Below are 21411 nucleotides of genomic sequence, written 5' to 3' on the forward strand. Positions count from 1 at the left end.
TTTTGCATTTAAGACGTAAATCTCTAACACCTGATTAGGTAGTCATTAGAATTATCAGGCTTAAGTTTGCTTCTGAAAAAATGAGATTCCTATTTCTATATGGTTGCCCACCATGCCACTGTGACAGTTCATGGAATTCTTGTCACTAATAATATAGAAACCTATGCTTTCTCTGGCATACATTTGAATGACAAGAGTATATTTATGGTTTGGGTCCTAGTTGAAAAAATTCAGAAAAACTAATTTCCTTCAAAACTTTATGGAACTTGGGAAATGCCCAATGATTTGCAAGAAGTAGTTCAAAGGTTTATTACTTCTGCAAATCACACAGGTCTTCCAGATTCCACCTTCTCACCACTGTGCCCCCGTAAGTACCATAAAGCACCTCTGAAGACCATTCTCCTTGAGTTCTAAACTGAGCTAGGAAACTGCAGTGCAGAACCCACACTGAAGCTTTTAGATACAGTTACCTGACCGGAGCATCCCAGTGAAGCCAAGGACACACACACACACAAGATGGATCAGTGTGTCGAAATGGGAGGACTCTATAAAGAGGGTTTCTGGGAGGAAGCTGTGCTTCCCATGATCTAACCGGCAGAGGGTACAAAGGCGTCTGCCTCTTGAGTTAAGTCCAGTGGAGGCGAGACCAGCTGCCACAGGGCCACCTGCAGGGCCTAGGGAGTACTCTTTGCATTTGGAAGACCATCAGGACCTGTGTGTCCCACTTACACCTGAGAACGTGAAAGCAGCTAAGGACTAACAGAGGATTAAAAAGAGAAAGAGAAGGGTTCTATTTTTATTTTTTAAATATATTTTATTTAAATATAATTTAAATATATTATTTTTTTTTTTTTTTTACAGAGAGGAAGAGAGAGGGATAGAGAGCTATTATAGAAACATCCATGAGAGAGAAACATCTATCAGCTGCCTCCCACACACCTCCTACTGGGGATGTGCCCACAACAAAGATACATGCCCTTGGCCAGAATCAAACCTGGAACCCTTCAGTCCACAGGCCAATACTCTATCCACTGAGCCAAACTGGTTTTGGCTGGGGTTCTATTTTTAAAAAGTTAGCCAAAACCGTTTTGGCTCAATGGATAGAGTGTCGGTCTGTGGACTGAAGGATCCCAGGTTCGATTCCTGTCAAGGGCATGTACATTGGTTGCGGGCACATCCCCGGTAGGAGGTGTGCAGGAGGCAGCTAGTCGATGATTCTCTCTCATCAATGTTTCTAACTCTCTATCCCTCTTCCTTCCTCTCTGTGAAAAATCAATAAAATATATATTTTTTTAAAAAGTTAACTAGACCCCCACCATTAGGGGAAGCAAGGACTATGAGCTATGTGCCTTCTGGAAATTATCCTAAATACTGCTCAAGAACACAGACTGGGAGAAACAGGAGAGCTGAATATTGAGGGGCAGGTAGAAGCCAACATATATATAAATTTTTTTGTTACATTCTATATAACATGGTTTTCTGACACACCAGTTAAATGATTTATAGCAATTCCAATCATAGCATGGTTCTCTTTGTTTCCTGCTTAAAAAAAAAAAAAATCCACCTGACATAGCATAATTTTTTTCCCTATGGCCAACTTTTTTTTAATATTTAGTATTTCAAATGGCGGCATAATAATATAGGTGATTGCTGTCCTGTGTTTGGAAAGTTCGGTTGATTTCTACTGTTTTGATTTTGGTGCTTTTAATTTATGTTTCCTTTTTAGCTGCTATATGTAATCCTAAAATTAACATATTTGTTCATATAGTTATTCCCTATCTTTGAGCCTTTTGTTCCCAAAATTTATAATATGTCTTAAATAAGTGCCAGTTTATATGACTTAATACTTTAAAACATATACCTTGCTTGTGGTGCAAAGAATATTTCCCCCTTAAATAAATGTAATGTGAGTGCTTCCTGGTGGCACCAGATCTTGTAGCAATTCCTTTTTGATGCTAAATACAACTACTTCTTTTTCCATTAACGGTTTATATGCAGACATAATTGTTGCTCTCACATTTCAGCATCACATGCTGCCAGACAAATCAAAATGCTTCACTTTAGAGTCACATTTTAAATGCAGAATATCTTGGGCATATTTCAGATGCCATAGGGAATTGAAAAATGTAGAAAGTTTATTAATTCAAACAATCTATATGTGGTTTTTAAACAGAGCAAATGGTGTCATACTTTTCTTTTCGACCATATGTTTCATTTCATTTGTATCTTCAATATTGTCTATAATTTATGGAAAATTTATATACACACAGAAATCTACTTATATTTGATATGTATGTATTATATTATGTGGGGAGCATGCAGTTATTATTAAAATTCCTTTTCATCTAATTCTTGTCATACTTTACCAGTTGGATTTTTATTCCCAAAAGGGACTGTGTTTGGGAAGAATTAAAAAAAGATATGGCAGTGTATATTGGAATTCTTAATATGAACACCACTTTTTATGCAAATACATTCTTATTAAGCAGCAATTAACCAGTCAAAGCCCAAGAATGATGAACTATTCCCTCAGTATTTTTGTTTTTGTAATGCTCTGTAACAGATGGAATTTTATGTCATGTTATATTAGTATACTGTTAAATTTTAATTTCAATTAATAATCACTGCACTTTTCTTTTATACACACAAGGGATATTTTAAGCATTTACTTCCTTTCTAATGAGTTTTTATTGCTAAGTTCATTCTGAACCAGGAAGTCATTAATTCTCCAGCAATCACTGCTAAATTTACTAATGCTCTAATAAAGTTAATTAGACCTTTAAAAATTATTATAAAATTTTTATTTTGATCAACATAATACTGAATTGAAGAAATAGTTATAAATCTGTATCTAGAGATAGGTGGTAGATAGATAAATAGACAGACACCCAATATTCCTCTAAATAAAATCTGTATTATACAATATTGTCTGACATGACTAGCATATTCCATAGAATTCATGGGAAATCTATTTGCTACCACTCCCATTGGTTGTGTGTACTGAGAAACCTCTCAACATTCCCTGAATATATATTTTCATACTTTTAAGACTTTGTTCTCCAGTGGGAAAGTATTACTTTTTTTTTTCCTTTAGCAAACTCCTAACAACTCCTCAAAACCCAGTTATAATATTCTTTAGATATCACAGTTTCACATATAAACAAAACTATTGTATTAGATATTTGATTATGTAAATTTCTTATGATTCTAAAATTTATCAGTAGGAAGTAATATATAGATAGAATAAATACAAATCAAGTTAGTTTAAAATTTAAACTTACCTAACAGTTTAAACAAAATAAAGTAGCATTCCTGTCAAATAAAATAATCACTTCAACTTTGCTCATAAAATTTTCATATGTAGTGTCTTAGGTCATTTTTTCCCCAAAATACATGTCCACTTTTGAAAACCAATAAAACTATTGATAAACATTGCTGTTGTTGTTTTCAAAATTTAGTTTCTTAGCCCCACAGCTTGAAATGTGATCCCAATATCCCAAGAATCTGCACTTGACATTACCTCTCCTAACAATTAGGATCCCAGTCATATTTAGAAACAAGTTTTCCCAGACATTTTTATTTTATTTATTTTTTAATATATTTTATTGATTTTTTTATAGAGAGGAAGAGAGAGGAATAGAGAGTTAGAAACATCAATGAGAGAGAAACATTAACCAGCTCTCTCCTGCACACCCCCCACTGGGTGTGTGTCCGCAACTAAGGTACATGCCCTTGTCCGGAATCGAACCTGGGACCTTTCAGTCTGCAGACCAATGCTCTATCCACCGAGCCAAGCCAGTTTTGGCTCCCAGACATTTTTAATGACTACATATTGAATATATATGTTCATTAAGGTAATCAGCTTATAAACGAATTAGAGGCCCAGTGCACAAATTAGTGCACTAGTGGGGTCCGTTAGTCTGGCCTGTGGGATCAGGCCAAAACTGGCTTGTTGATATCCCCTGAGGGGGATTTCCAGAGAGTGCAGGCCAGGCTGAAAGACCCACTGGTGGAAGGTTGGGGCTGGGGAGAGACTCAGAAAATAGGACAGCTGAGGAGGAACCATGTAAAGGCTCCAAGGCATGACTGGCACGTCTCTCTCAGTCCTTATTGGACCCCAGCAGCAAGCTCACCTGCTGGTTGATGCATCTTCCCCCTGGTGGTCAATGCACATCAGTGGCCTTAGCATATCATTAGCATATTATGCTTTGATTGGTTGAACAGATGACTGGATGGCCGGACACTTAGCATATTTGGCTTTTATTATATAGCATTTGCAAAGAGGCATTTTTATACAGTTTGGATTACTTAAAGATATTTCATTATCTTAATTTTTCTAAACCTTGCTCCAAATTATTATATATTTCACTATCTTTTTTATTATTTAGCTATTCATTAAACATTTACAGTTCTAGGGCCTTAAGATATGCAAAATGAGAAAAACACAATTGCCTCTAAGTTGCATATACTCAAATAAGTGTTAGAAAGCAAAAACAATCAGAATAATACTTCAAAATTTCATGATGAGTCAAATCATTTGTCAGTGTTATTCAACAGACCTTTCTTGGTTATTGCTCAGTTCTCTCTCCATACTTAGCATCATTTGTAGATAGCAGATTTGGGACAGTCACAAGGCTCCTGCCCCAGCAGTTTACAGCAACTGGTAATCTTAACAATATGGGATAAGAGTTTTATAAGGAAACAAAAAAATACCTGTATAAGTAAAACTTAGAAGAGAGCTGTGGTTCTGTATCTTACCTGCATACAGAAGAACTCATTAAATTTGGTAACCTTGATGCCCAGGCTGCATCCTAAACCAATTAGATCAGAATCTTTTAGGCATCAGTATTTTTTAAAATTCTGGATACTTCCAATGCACAGAAAAGCATGAAATGTGCTGGCTAGGGGTAGCATTCTGGATGCCAATGTTTTTGTCTCATTTTGTTAATAGATGAGAAGTAGTCGACCAAATAAAGGGAAAAGATGAAGGCACGAAAGGGGAGAAGACCAGGACATTTTCCAAGAAGAAGGAAAAAATATCACATTACATATGGATTTGAAAATGGAAAGATGCCAGTAAAGTTGAATGCAATAGAGATGAGTCTGTAGTGGAATGTAGGGGGAAAATATAGTATATAGAAGAGTGAACTTAGGTGTTTAAATTTGTCTCAAAGATGGTGATTCTTGAATATTTTGGTGCTTAAGAATCACTTTTAAGAAGCCTTTTTATTGCAGATTTCTGGACTCCTATTCCCAGAGGTTTTCATTCTTTAGGCATGGAATCTGAACCAGGAGTATTAACTTAAAAATAAATATTCCTACATTATCTTGATGTATGTAGTGTGGCAATAAATTTAGGGGGAGAAAGGAGAAGGACATATATTTAGGTTTGCTATTTAGGAAGACTTATGGGGAAAGAATGGACTTAAGAATCTTAACACCAGACTCACTAGACAAGAGGTGACCGAATATTAGATTTGACTGGTGGCAATGGAGATAGAGCATAGTTCCCTTTCGTTATTATATTTAAAAAAAAAAACTCTTTAAATTGTATTTTATTTTAAGAATTGAGATTTTTAAAGAAAGCAATTTAAGTACTAAAATTTTTATTTTGTGTCAGCTAGTATTTGTGTTTAGTTTTTTCCTTACTGTGAAGAATATATGCAATTCTTTAGTTTTCTTTTAAGGGTTAACTCTTAATTATCCAGGGGTTAATTTCATTGCTAATTAATTACCAGGTCCTATGTTGTTTGTACATCTATAGTCCTTAGAACAGGGGTCTTCAAACTACGGCCCGGGGGCCACATGCGGCCCGCAGAGGAGTCTGATCCAGCCCGCCAGGTTTTTTGGGCAGTGAGCACAGCCAAGGTGTTACAGTAGGAATTAGTAGTTCATATAGTCCGGCCCTCCAGCTCTCTGAGGGACCGTGATCTGGCCCCCACTTTAAAAAGTTTGAGGACCCCTGCCTTAGAATGTCTGAAGTTGTTTGGATAGCAGAAGAAAATGATATGAATTACACGTTAATAAATTTGACTTTGTGCTCCCTATAATTTTATCCATTAAAGAGGTATAATGCTAAATTTTACTTACAAATTTTTCTTATTTTTTTAGAACTACAATTTTCATTTATCACACTGGACAGTTCATTCCAGAAAGTAATATTTGCCCTGGTTGGTGTGGCTCAGTTGGTTGAGCATCATCTCATGTACTGAGAGGTGGCTGGTCCCATTCCTGGTCAGGTCACAAGCCAGGATTGTGGGCTCCATCCCCAGTAGAGGGCATGAGGTAGCTGGTCAATGTTTCTTTCCTTCCCCCTCTCCCTTCTTCTCTCTCTAAAACAAATAAAAACATTTTTTTAAATCTTTAGTTAGGCTTTAATTTTATTGTTTATCCCAGTTCCTACCTTAGTTCCTCATCAACCATTTAATGTTCTAAAACTTAGCACTTACATTGCACAGTAAAATGTAATGTCAACAATATTTTTGTAGACCTTAGATGATGATAAGTATGTGATTAATACTTCCTTGGTAAGATGTGTGATCCTACATATGGTAAGGTTTTACTAGGGAGGAAGAGTAAATCTTAATAAAATGAAACTTTCAGCTATTTATTTTATAACTGAAGTTCTCTTCTGTAGCCACAGATAATTACCTACCTCTCCGTGCCTCATTTAACTTCCTTTACATTTCCTTTTACTTTTAGCATCCTGTTCTAGGAGCAATTTATTTTGACTTTGGTTCTCCAATGTGGTCCACAAATTCTTATACTGCATTGACATGGCTATCTTGGTGATTTCCTCATAGCTAATCCTCTTAGAAGAGTTCACACCTTATTCAAATAATCGACCAGGCTACTCTTTCATATTGCATTTTTATGGATATAGTTTATTTCCTTGCCCTTATTATTATATCTTAGAAGCTGCCAGGTTCCAATTTTGCTATAGACTTTCTGTCAATGTGGTCTTTGCTCCAGTTGTCTGAGCTTGCTGATACATACATTTTTAAAGTCCATTTTCTTGGTCCTTTCATTCCCTTCCAATCTATGGTTATTATCTCCTAAATTGCCTTGCACTATTACATTTTCAGCATATGAAATATAGGTAATGAAAAACATTGCTAGCGTTTGGTCATCTGTTTTGAACTTTGGTGTCTTTAGAAAAGTTTTAAAAGCTAAAAGTATTCTTCCTTTCTATAATTTAACAATTTATTTTAAAACGAAGTGATTTGGCGGTTCAAAATGCAGCCAAACAGTTTAATGACAGTCCGTTTACTTGGCAATATTTCTCTCTGAGAACCTGAAATTGCTGAACTATCACCTTGTTGGGGGCTTCTTAGGAAGACTGCCCAACCTGGATTGGATATGTCAGTGTGTGTTAAAAAACGTTGTTCATTTCTATCACTTTGCCTTGGGTCACTGTTTGCCCTCAGTTTTATTCTTTTTCTTGAATTAAATCATGTGCTTATCAATCAGATCATTTTTTATTTAAATCCAACTCTTATTTTATAGTTTGTAGGATAATATTGTTCCATAGAATTGATATTGATATGGCTATTGGTAGTGACAAATGAAGAGGTAACATGAAGTATTCATTTATGATATTTTGGCACATGAACCACCTTTTTATTAAAGCTTGGATTACAGACCACCAAAAGCTTCTGGAAATCACCGACAGGAATGCAACAATAACAGCAAAACGATTTGTTTAATAGAAAGCTCATACATTTCTCATCTAAAGGAGTCTGTCCACCCACATACTGTACATTTACACTATGAGTGGCCTTGTTTTAACCTCACTTTCAACGACCACATGCATTGGTCCAAGCATTATGATGTTAATTATAGAAACACTGAGATGTGGGTTTAATTATTGTTTTGAATTTTAAATATTTCTTCCCATGAAAAACATTAAGGGTCTCTTACCCTTTGAGACAGCATAGAGGGACCCGGAGAACATTATCCTAAGTGAAATAAGCCAGTGAGAGAAAGACAAGTATCAGAAAATCTCAGTCATGTTTGGAATCTAATGACCCAAATAAACAGATGAGCAAAATAGATCCAGAGACATAGAAGCATGGGACAGACTGTCAAATCTCAAGGGGAAGGCAGGGGAGGATGGGTGGGTGGGAAGAGATCAACCAAAGACCTTGTATGCAGCTATATACAACCATGAACACAGACAATAGGGTGGTGAAGGCCTGGGGTGGAAGGTGGTGTTAGGGAAGGCTAGAAGGACTCAATGGGAGGAAAAAGGGGACATATGTAATACTTTCAACAATAAAGATTAAAAAGAGTAATAACAAAAGGAGAAAACTATATTAACTTGAATAACTTTCATATAATCACTTAGGTATTTTTTGGTTTGAAGAAATCCTTGGAAACATCACCCACAGTGATAGCGTTAAACTTAGCACTAGCTGTGCTTCTGGGAAAAGACAGTGATTAAGCAGTCTCCCCTCCCATTCTGTCCTCCAGGGAAAGGCTTTTCAACTGAACCTTCTTCCTCGGTGACCCTGTTACCAGGCATGGCTGCCCACCCCACCCCCCACAGGTTTCCTTACCACAAGGCCAGGCACAGACCTGCAAACTCCTGGCCCGTGTCTCCTCAATGATGAGCCTGTACCCTCTAACCACCCTGGACCAAACACCTGTTAACTTGATCACATCTCAGTTAGGCTTCTCTCCTTCCTCTGACCCCTGACTTGGCCTCCCCCATGTTATACTCTATGCCAGTATCAGAGTATAACACAGCCCCGCCCTGAGAATCCTTCCCACGAATCACTGAGGACAAACAAAGCTATTTCCTGGGCACCTGTCCCATTACACCACCCACTCATCAAACCCAGCTTTCTGACCTGTGTTCTCTCTCTTCTCTAAGAAAACAATGCATCTTGGGCTTGACCTTCCAAACACTTGCAAGTCTCTAGGTTGGAGGCTGATGGTGCTATTGCAGTCACTTATAACAATGATCCTTAGCTAGGCCTGGATTTGCTTTTATTTAACAAAGGTAATAACAATAGGCTTAAGAAATCCTCACTTGAATGGACTCTGAATAAGTCTGAATCTGACATTTGAACCTAAATCTTGCTGACTATTTAAACTGATTTTATAATTTATGATCTAGGAAGAGATAGTATGTGTGTGCGTGTGTGAAAATCAAGGACAGTTTTGTAATTGAATGCTGGAAAATACAATATATTTCACATTATAATGGAGAATAATAAGGTAATTATGTAATTACCTAAGTTCTTGTTTATAACATGATTTCCTTAGCTTATTTAAATAATAAGTTATGTAAGTTGGATAGAATTTGTGCCTCAGGTACAATGTAAGGAACTGTAAATATACAATTAAGGGGAAAAAAAGAAAAGAACAGAAAAATTACAAACACAGCCTTTCAAAAAATCATGGTATATATTTTGAAGACGAATTAGGTAAACAAGTTCTTACATTATCATTAAATTGGAGTATGCTATGATCTAACTTTTTACAGGGAGGAAATATTGTCACATTCTACAAGGGCCCATTAGGAAAGATGGCAGTGGGGTATCCAGGAAGAAAAGCAAAGGAAATTGTAATGGGGGAAGAAGAGATTGGGGAAAGGCATTCGAGACTCATGGAAAACCCACCTAAAAGTATTGGTTTGAGGGAACATGAAGAATCAGAGCTCTTATGATTATCAATATGTTTTCTCCTTTGCTGAGGGCTAGAATTGCAGAGTAGTTGCAGAAAATGCTAGCCTAAACCAATGTGAAAGGCAATTTTAGTATCTTCTATATATAAAAAAGCCTAAGTGACCGTCCAACCGTTCAACCATCCAACTGATAGCTATGACATGCACTGACCACTGGGGACAGGTGCCAGTTGCGGTGATTTGGCAGCGGTGGTTCTTGGTTGACACACCCAGAACCAGAGAGGAGGGAGCCTGATTCAGATGGATGTCGCTCTCTTGCAATCCAGGACCCCCTGGGGGATGCTGAAGAGCCCCTTTTGGCTCTATCCCCACAAGACAGGCCAAGGGACCCTACCTTGACCTCTAGTATAGACATAAATATTTGTTTATAGATCATTATTTGTTTAAGTAAAATTTGCAATGAGTGAACTACCCAAATCTTAAAGTGTCATATTTTATGAATTTAGACAAATGCATTTCCCTTAACAACATGCACCTTGAGTGATACAGAGCGCTTTCTCAAAAAAGACCCAGCAAGCATCTTCATGCCCATCCTAATCTCTCGCCAGTGATTTGAACTCTTCAGCAAATTTGCAGCATCAACTTGTTTAACTTCCACTAGAACTTTACTCTTCCATGTCTTCTTCAGCTTGAACTCTCCCACAAGGGCCTCCTCAGAGGTGAGGGAGGCACCCTTGATAGCCACAGGGTACTTGTGGGGCCAAGCCTTGTCATGTTTGGGAGCCCTGGGAGGATGTACTTGAGCTGGACATCCATGTGGGGCAGGATGAGCTTCTCCCGAATGAACTGCTGGGTAACAGGGGCCACCTCACCACCATCCACCCCTGGCGTGGCTGCCTTGGTCCTCTTATTACAAGCTGGTCCTGCAAGTGGTATAGTTTCCTTTGTTAGATCATTCTAAATTTTGCTTTTCAATTATCATCTAAATTCAATATGATTTCGTATTCCTTTCAGTTGTATAGCATAGTGGTTAGACTATCATATATTTTGCAAAGTGATCTCCCCCCAGTGTTACCAGTACCTCCCTGGCAGCACACATAGTTATTACAATATTATTGACTGTGGTCCCTATGCTGTAACTTACATTCTCATGACTACCAATTTGTACTTCTCAATCCCTTCACCCTTTTCACCCAGGCTCACAACTCCCCTCCCTTTCTCTCCCCTCCCCTCTGGCAACCAGCAACTATGAGTCTGTGTCTATTTTGTTTGTTAATTTTGTATTTTAAATTTCACTTATATGTGAAATCATATGCTATTTATCTCCTTCTGGGGACTTATCTTAATTAGCATAATAACCTCTAGGTCCATCCATGGTGAGAAATGTAAGATTTTACTGTTTTTTTGTGGTGTCCTTTGTTGTGTTTTCAGTGTAAGTCTGTTAGTCATTTCAGCGGGTTTCCAAGCTCAATATATTCACTGTGTCACCTAAGACAGAGTCTCGGAGTCACAGACACATGTTCACAGAAACAAATTCGATCAGGATGACTTTCCGTATTGCTGCTTAAATCGTGGTCATACATTGGAAACGGTCGTGGTGCAGGGTCAACCTAATTGTTTCTCGTTTCCAGTCGCTTGTCTGAGGCATCTGTCACAGTGCGATCTAAAGGATGACTACAGCTTGTGCCGGAGAAAGTCTGTGGTGGTGGTTTTTACTTGCAAAGCATGTTTCTCTGCAACCTTTGCTGTGTGAGGTGAAGCACAGAACATATGCTCAAAGGAATCTGCTGAATTTGCTATCACAATAAAATGAGATATTGCCTAACAATTAAGGTAAATTAAGCAGCTGTTTCTCACTATGTTGTGTTAATGCTTCTTCAAAATAGTAAATCGTTGATGGGAGATCAGAATGAGAAGGAAACAATATCATTTCACATTTCTATAGCAGTTCATTTTATGCTTATCGTCGGAAGCAAGTGTTGTTGCAGCTGGTGGCAACTAAAATAAAATATGACAACCCAAGGAAGCTTACACTGAATAAATAGTAAAAAGTAATAGAATTAGTACAAGTCAGACTCACTGAATTCTCATGTAGAACTACTGAGAGAGTGCATTGATGTCCACATCGGGCATGTCACCTTCCCACCTGAAGCTGAACAATGTGAAAGAATGAACGAGAAAATGCACTGCACTTTTGAGTAACCTAGAGAGTAATGAGTATTCCAGACAATTACAAAGCAGGCCTACTGAGCTCAAATGTGGGTATTTAAGATTCAATGTTGAATCCTTTCATGGAAAAGAAACAAAATGCATGGGTTTGACACCCTTAATTAATTATTATTTAATTCAGCTAGCTATCCCTTTTCATATTATTTGAATGCCTTAAAAGGCTTTCTGAAATATGTGTAAAAGTCTAGAAGTTAAAAAAAGAAAGCTTTGTGAAAACCAATGAGCTTTCCCATCATTGGCCTACCTCAAATGAGTCCTTTGTCTTAGAACCAGTTTGTGCGATTTTTTTTCTTTTATTCTGTGTTTCTTGTAGAGATATTCTTAAATTATCATGAGAGATAACTGTTTTCATTTACATGTCTTAGTACAATGAATAAAATTCCATGTCCAAACAAATATAAATATCTCATTGAAATATTTTCCAGTTTTATTAAGAAATAGTTTACACACATCAGTAAGTATACATTTAAGACGTACAGAATGTGGTTTGATTTAGATACATACTAGAAGGCCTGGTGCATTTAATTCCTGCACAGGGGTGTGTGTCCCTCAGTCGAGCCTGCACCCTCTCCAATCTGTGACACCTTGAGGGATGTCTGACTGCCTGTTTAGGCTTGATCCCAGTAGGAATGGGGCTAAATGGGCAATTAGACATCCCTCTCACAATCCAGGACTGCTGGCTCCCAACTGTTCATGAGTCTGCCTTCCTGATTGCCCCTAACTGCTTCTGCCTGCCAGTCTGATCACCCCCTAACCACCCCCCTGTCAGCCTGGTTGCCCCTAACTGCCCTCCCCTGTAGGCCTGGTTTCTCCCAACTGCCCTTCCCTGCAGGCCTGGTCACCCCCAACTTTCCTCCTCTGTCACCCTGGTCACCCCTAACTGCCCTCCCCTGTAAGCTTTTTTGCCCACAATTGCCCTCCCTTGCAGGCCTGGTCCCTCCCAACTGCCCTTTTTGGCTGGCCATCTTGTGGTGGGGCAGGATCTTTGACCAGATGGGTGCAGCCATCTTGTGTGTTGGAGTGATGGTCAACTTGCATATTTCTCTTTTATTAGATAGGATAGAGGCCTGGTGCATGGGTAGGGGCCAGCTGGTTTGCCCTGAAGGGTGTCCCAGATCAGGGTGGGGGTTCCTTAGGGTGTGGGGTGGCCTGGGCAAGGGGCCTGTGGTGATTTGTATTCTGATCACACCTACTGGTGACCCAAGCAGAGGCCCTGGTATCTGGGATTTATTTATCTTCTATAATTGAAACTTTGTAGCTTTGAGCAGAGCCAAACCTCCTGCTTGCTCTGTGGCTGCAGCCATTTTTGTTGGGATTTATTTATCTTCTATAATTGAAACTTTGTAGCCTTGACTAGAGGTTGGGGCCAGCCAGAGAGTGTGGAAAGCTTGGCTTCCTCAATTGCTAGGGAAACCTAAGCCTCCTGCTTGCTCTATGGCCGCAGCCATCTTGGTTGGGTTAATTTGCATACTAGCTCTTGATTGATTGGTGGGCATGGCTTGTAGGTATAGTCGATGGTTAATTTGCATATTAACCTTTTATTAGATAGGATTGTGAAATGATTACCACAGTAGGTTAATTAATGTCCATCATCTCTTATAAATACAACAAAAAGAAAAGGAAAATGTTTCTCTTCATAACAACTACTCTTTTAACAACTTCTCTAGTCATCATACAGCAGTGCTAACTGCAGTCATGGTGTATATCTCTACTGCTTACTTATTTTATAATTGGAAGCTTGCACTGTTTTAAAATAAAATGTATTGGGGTGGCATTGGTTAATAAAAGTATATAGATTTCAAGTCTATGATATATCACCTGAATATTAAATTGTGTGCCCACCACCCAAAGCCAAATATTCTTCAGAAAGTATATATTTGGCCCCTTTACCCTTTACTACCCCCATCCACATCCTGTCTGGTACTGTCTATATCTGTGACTTTTTGTTTTTCTTGTTTGTTCATTTCTTGTTTTCAGTTTTATATCCACATGTAAGTGCAATCACATGATTCTTGACTTTTTCCTGGCTTATTTTGCTTAGCATGATATTCTCAAGATTTTTTTTACCATCTTCCTCCATTTCCCCTTACCCCTGCTCTCCGAAATATTTTGTTTGAATATAATAGAGTTTACTTTATAAAACAAATACCTTATATGTCTTTAAACAGCATGGACAATCAATCAATGCTAAGTAAAAAATAGGGGCAAGCTCATTCTTAAAAATGCATTCCGGTCTATTTTGGAAACACATTTTTAGAAATTGCCAAGAATTCAAAAGCTTTAGTTCATTTTAGCTCTCTCTGTGTAACTAAAGTTTTTAAAGTCTTGGGGTGATCTTATTCTATTGTGCTGCTCACCAACATTCTTTTAAGGAATTTCAGTCATAATAAGGTTTCCATGCGGTGGCTAATGCATTCCTTTTGCAAAGGAATATAATGAAGCTTGAAGAAGATGGGAAATTATTTTTCTCTCATTCTCAAGGTTACCCAGGGAAAGAACTCAATATAAATTCTCAAAACGTTGACTCTCAGTTCCATGCTAGACTGCATTCTTAATATTCTCTGTGTCTGTGGTGGTTATTTTATTGTATTTACTTGACATTGGTCAAGTACCTTCCAGCTTTCAGTCTTTTCCTGTTCTTTGCATGACCCTCCTGGTCTCACAGCCATGGATAAGGAAATTGAATCGCAGGTTGTCAGGTTGATTGAATTTGCTGGACTGAATCTCAACTCACTCATTTTCTTAAATTTATGCACAACGATAATAAAAATTTCTTAATCCCCTGATTTACCCAATTTTAAACTATTACAACCATACTAATTAATTAACATAAAAGTTATAATATTACAGATCTTTCAGAATAGATTTTATAGAAGCAACAGTGGTTGTTTAATGTCTAGATAGCTTTTAGAGTTTAAAGGCACTTTCGATGTATTTTTCCTTTTTTATCACCTTACCCTAGTAGAGTGGAATGCCTTTTGTAAATAAAATGCACCTGTAGACACATAAGGAGAATCAGAAATTGGAGGAGTGGTTTAATTATGTTTCTCAAAGGTGAAATATGTTGTCTCTTGTCTATCAGGAAAGCACAATAAGTCTTGGTTTTCTCAGGATGTTTAGTACATATTAGAGCAGGAAATACTGCAAACACAGACCCACTTTATCTTGACACATAAACACAAACTTCAGAGGCCAGTGGTTTAATTAGAACTGTTAGATAGCTTCTCGGCTGGGCTGGGAAGGATGGGGCATGAGGAGGGAAAGTAAAAGTCAGGAGATTAATTAATAAATACTAGTTGACAAAAGAAAAGGGATAGCTGGAAGACTCGAAGGAAATTGTATCAGCAATCTTTTAAAATAGCTTTATTACTATTTTTCTTAAAGAATTCTTATACGTACTGATGACAATCGAATCAACCACAGTTTATTCAGATATCTTCACATATGAATATTACATCATTAAAACAAATAAAACATTTAATACCAATAAGTGATTGTATTTATTTACTATTCATACCTACAAATCATCAGCTTTAGATTACAAAGGGTAGGTACTATGAATTAAATTTGACATGACATGCAGAAGAACATATTTAAAAAATGGTTGCATTCATTTTTAAGCTCAAAAGAAGTTTTCTTTGTAAGATGTGAGGCATATCCTGCAACCATTGTTTCACACATGTTTTATTCAGTTATTCCCATGTAATCTATGACCCCAAATTTATTTATTTTTAGCTTATGGATGTTTTTGTATAATTCTGCTGATTTGGGATAGATTCCACTGATTTTGCATATGTCTTCATTTTGCATTAGAGCCAGAGAAAGAGCTTAAATAAATAAAACATCTATCAATGGGATTGAGCCATGTCAGTTTAAGGGGAGGTCAGCAAGGATAAACTGAAAAAAATAATAATTAGACTCCAGAGAGTCCTTGTGGATATTTCTAAACGATGACTTGCTTTGGTTCTGCTGTATTTATGGGCTATTCCTGGGAGGAATAATGGTAACAAGAATAAACCTTGTGCGGTTGTTTTTGTGTATTGAAAGGCAGATTAGGTCTCACTGAAGGGCATTAGCTTTTGTCCACAGAAGCCTCCTGCTCAGACCCTCATTGCAAAGGATAATAGAAATTCCAATAAAAATGATGGCAGCAGCACTTTGTCTGCTTCTGTTCCACATCTACCTGGGCATGTGGAATTCAACACTCAGCGTCCTCCAAACAAATCTCTTCACAGAATTACGCCAGAACAGTGCTGCCTCACTGCAGAGTTTTGTGGGAGTAACAGCACAGCTTATATTAAGCCCATTCTAGAAAATGGAGTTTAAAATGTACTTTGCTCTTCGGTTTCTCATTTTTCTTTCTAGCCAAGGCCATACCGGTGGGTGGGTTTCCTTTCTGAATTGTTCTCACAGAGCTCACAGCTCACTCTCCTTTTCCTATTCTTCCTTGATTCTTTCAGATCTGGACCAAAAAAAAATCTTCACAGTTTTAATATATAGGTTTCTGTTTGGCTGTACTCCAGCTTCCACCTGCAAACCTTGATCATGTTTTCCTTTCTTGGGATGGTCAGGTCTTGTCTTTAATGAAGTCCAGACTTGAATTCCTTTAGAACAAGGATCTGCAAGCTAAGTCCCTGATGGCCAAACCTAGCCTTCTTGTTCTTGTAAGTAAACTTTTATTGGAATTTGGTCATGGTCATTTATTTAAATACTAGAGGCATTTGCAGGAAGATTCCTGCAATAGGGCTTCCTGCTGTGTTCACCACCATGCTTGCTTCCCTCCCATCTCTGCTGCCCCACCCTGCTTACTTCTCCACAGCTTTACTCCTTTCAGAAGCTCTTGGCTTCTTCCTAAGCTGTCTTCAGTCTTTGCTCTGGCCTAGATATGCAAATTAACTGTCATCTTGGTTGGGTTAACTTGCATACTCACCTTGATTGACTGATGGGTGTGGCTTATGGGCTTAGGTAAGGTACTGTCAATTTGCATGTTTCTTTTTATTAGATAGGATTTCTATGACGGCCTTCATGCTACATGCCAGAGTTGAGTGGTCACAACCCAGGTCATACGGACAGAAAAGCTGCAAATATCTTGCCCTTTACAGAAAAGGTGTACCAATTACTGCCCTAGAAAATGATTGAGATTGAAGATAACACTTATTTGCTGTTTTTAGGCAGAACTTATATGCTATGTGTTTCTATCATCATTAAATATGCACACACATGCACATGAACACGCAACACTCCCCCCTCTCTGTTTGGGGCTAAGAAGAACTGATTAAGGACATTAAGGCCAACTGTCTTCCTCTCTGACACAAGGGTGTCAAATAGACCCACAGCCTGAACTTTGAACATCACGTTGTCTTAAATAATAGTAAAAATGTATTTTTAAAAAGAAAAACAAGGTCATATAATAGACTTTTAAATTCTAACACTAGAAAGTAAAAGTCTAAGTATGTGTTAAATAGTCTACTTCCTAAAGACTTAAATGGCTCATATTTCAATTCTTAAGAGCCTGTGGGGAACAAAGGGCAGAACTATATCAGGATTAAAGTGTTGCCCTAAAGTAGGCCATTGGACACCAGAAAGGAATCTTCATTTTTATTTGAAATTAGTACGTAGCATTTACAATTTCCATGTGAGTGAGCATTCATTTATCAGAAAAAGACGTGTTGCTTATTTAATTCAACACTTGCTTCTATAATTTTAGGCAGCTGGGAAGAACTTCCTTTTCTGTCTGTGAAAAAGACAATTTAGAAAGACTAGAAAATACAGACTATGCTGAGCATCATTAATAGCAACTCTTCAAATTTCATAATGAAGCGGTAATTGCCCCGATTATAGATCCCTTTATTCCAACTTGCACTGATACTGGAAAACTTGAGAAAACTGAAGTAATTGAAACGCAGTGGGTGAGAGTAATTAATAAGTTCACAACCTGACAGCTTCACGTAGGGACATGGAATCCCGAACATAAATCCTCTATCAATGAGGCAAAGTGCCTATTTCCCAAAGTTTTGTGCTATAGTTGAACACGTGGAGAGCTGCAGTTCACCTGTAGAGAATCTCTCCTACATAGTACATTCAAATCCAGAGTGTCCCCAAAAATGTACACACACTTTCCCAGTGGGTAGCTCAGTTGATATCTCAGTTAATGTTTCTTTTCAGATTTAACACCTTGGAATTAATAATTATTCAAAGTGCACACACCTTTTTGGGACTTATACATACCAGATAGGTGAAGAGGAGAGCATAGTCATGAAGGTAAACCTGTGATGGGAGGCTTTTGTTTTAATGATGACCAGTTAATGTCTGCCATGGCATACATCATCGCTAATCAATATTGTTGTTTCTTTAAAATATATTTTTATTGATGTCAGACAGGAAGGGAGAGGGAGGGAGAGATAGAAACATCAATGATGAGAAAAAATCATTGATTGGCTGCCTCCTGCATGTCCCACACTGGGGATTGAGACCTCAACCCGGGCCTATTCCCTAACAAGAATCAAACTGTGACCTCCTGGTTCATAGGTCAACGCTCAACCACTGAGCCATGCCAGTCAGGTGCTAATCATTGTTTTGATAAAACTATAGTTTTTATATTAACCTTTACATGAAAATATTGCCTCAAACAGGACATGTAAACAACACTCATTTATTATACAACTTATTATTCCTACAGCCCAGTTGTCCAACGCGGCTCAGCTGGGTCCTCTTGTTAGGAACTCGCAAGCCATGAGCCAGGGCTGCAGGCTCTGCCAGGTTCTGCTGGCGGGGATTCAAGGGGGAGGAGGTGAGTATGCTTTGGAGCAGACACAGGTTGTTGGCAGAATTCAGGTCTTTGGGTTGAGCTTTAGGATTTCTCTGCTATGAACCAGAAACTCCCTCAGTTCTAGGGGCTGCTCATAGTTTCTTGTGCCAGGGGATTTCCCAATAAGGTTGTTTCATTCTGCAAAGCCAGCGAAGGAGAGACCTCAAACTTGGAGGCACTACAATCCTAAGTATGTCATCACACGCATCCTACCGTTTTTGTCATCTTCTCCTCTTTGGAAGCAAGCCATGGGCCATGTCCACACCAAGTGGAGGAAAGCACATGAGAGTATGAATATGGCGAGTGAGGGACCTGGGGTGGGTAGCCTGTGATATGTTAACCACTGTTATCTTCTTCTCGGTCATTATGCCTATCTTCTGACCATGTGATTTTAATAGATTCTGACAACTGAAATGCTCTCTCTACCCCTCCCCCAGAATCAGAGAAGTAGGAATGTGATTAAAGTTAAATAATCAGGGCACATAACAGTGACAGGTTTAAGGATGATCTCACTCACAACTCAAGTCAAGCTCATCAGAATTATTCCCTAAAAATGTTTTTCCCCCATAGTTTATAGCAAGATCTCTGGTTCCTCTGGTCTATAAAGTCCTTGTTTCTATAATGAAAGGGATCAAAGGAAAAAGTAATTGAACTGAGGCTTATTGAGTTCCACTTTTCTCAGATCAGTTTCTACTGACAGAAATTTCAAGGGAAATAAATACAATAATTTCTGGATCTGAATAATCATTACCATAGTGTCCGCTTCCCAAAATGAGTTGAGTAAAAGTCAAGTGATATTTTAAACATAGGCACCGCCTGAGAAAATTATTTTTCAATAGGTACCATGATGTACAATTTTGCTTACAAACATTTTCCAAAAATTCTAGTCTTCAGAAATATTAGTTGGCCCTGAATTTGCTTTTCCATGGCTTTTACACTTATTAGTGGTATTTCTCCTCATCTGAAACAGATACTTCTTTATTTGCCAAAGTTTAGAAAATGCACCTTTTATGAAATCTGAACAAGCCTGGGCTGAATATTTTAAACAGGGGAAGCATATCTTGGTCATTTCTAATCCATCCCATGATAATACAACTGGGAAATGCTGGGAATATGACTTCCGGATTATTGATTAATTATTACCAGTTTTAGCATAAATGTTGATTAGTATTTAAATGTCAAGTAAAAACTGCAACAGTGATATCCTAATAATTAGTACAACTTGGGTGGAGTGAGTTACAAATGAAGCACAATAGATATTTCCAGATATGCTGGAGCATTCACTACCTGAATGACCCCATTATCCTGATTATGGCTATTTGAACACATTTGGGCAGCCACTTGACTCATGCTGACCCCAAATCATTCATGCTCATGGATTAAGGGCATGAGGATAAGAATCATGGTGGCCAAGTTATTGCATGACTTGAATTCAACTGATTTCTTTCCAAGAAGGCTATGATTATGGTCACAGAGAGAGAACACTTCTTATTTTAATAACTGGTTAATTCTCTTTCTCTGACACATCTAGAAGGTAACTAGTATATAATGTATATATACTTCCTGTGAAATCTGAACAGGCATGGCTGGATAATTTTAAGTTATCTCTTTTTCAAAATGCCTGGAGATGTTCTTCCTGATTAAAGGTGTATCAGACTTGACAGTGACACTGAAATACCCAAAATGTCATCGCTGTTAATTGGTTATCAGATGGTAGGATAGACGGATATTCAACTGTCCATGTTGGTGCTTCTTTTCCTGTTTCAACAGGAGAAAGGCAGCTTTTCACAAGCCTCTTCTTTTGTTAGAGAAATTACTATTTGGATATAAATGCCTATATGATACGTTCTAACTTCTAGAGACAAGTTTTATTATCATTACCATTATTTTATAATAGAAAATCAGGACCTAGGTATTAAAAAATATTTATTGACACAATTTGTTAGTTCAAGAAATAAAGTTGAGGAAAACATTCATTGATGTTTGAAATTTGGGAGAATGTTGGATATCTACTAAGAAATGTCTATTATTATATTACAGTTCCATTATCTGCTAGTATCACTCAAGTATAAATTGATATGAATGACATTGGGAGGAAAAGGTGACCATGATTGATAAAGAGGCAAGGAAGAAACTCTTGGCAGGGCCAGAACAGACATAGTTTTCTTGTATAAGAAAGAGATTGAAAGTTAACCTAAGAACCAACTTGAAGTTATATGTGTATTTTTAAAATCTGTCTCTTGATAGATAGATATAGATATACATATATATGCACATTCATCTGTATTATACATGTGTCTCTATATAAATATTATTCACTTCATTGACTAGTACATTTATTTCAGCTTATAAACTGATTTTCTAAATATTTATTTGAGGAGGTATATTCAAAGGAACATGCACTTTCACTATTTAGACATTATTAAAGAGCATACCTAAACAAAAAGATTGCATGGATAACAGTGGTAAAAATTTAGTGCTTAGATTATACAAAATATATTTATATAATAGTGCCCAAAAACATAAAGATACTTCTGTCTTAGGGACAATTTGAAATTAATAATTATTATCAGTAGACAGTGATATTTAAAAGGATGTATACATGATTTAAAAAAAACAATCAACATTTAATTTTTATATAACTTGTAATTACCTTTGTATTATTATATAATATAAAGAATTTTTATGGATATAGTAATCATCACAAACATTTCAGAAATCATCTTCCAGAGATAAATAAGGG

Source organism: Pipistrellus hanaki (assembly GCF_964339955.1).
Source record: "Pipistrellus hanaki genome assembly, chromosome: 8".
Classification (NCBI taxonomy): domain Eukaryota; kingdom Metazoa; phylum Chordata; class Mammalia; order Chiroptera; family Vespertilionidae; genus Pipistrellus; species Pipistrellus hanaki.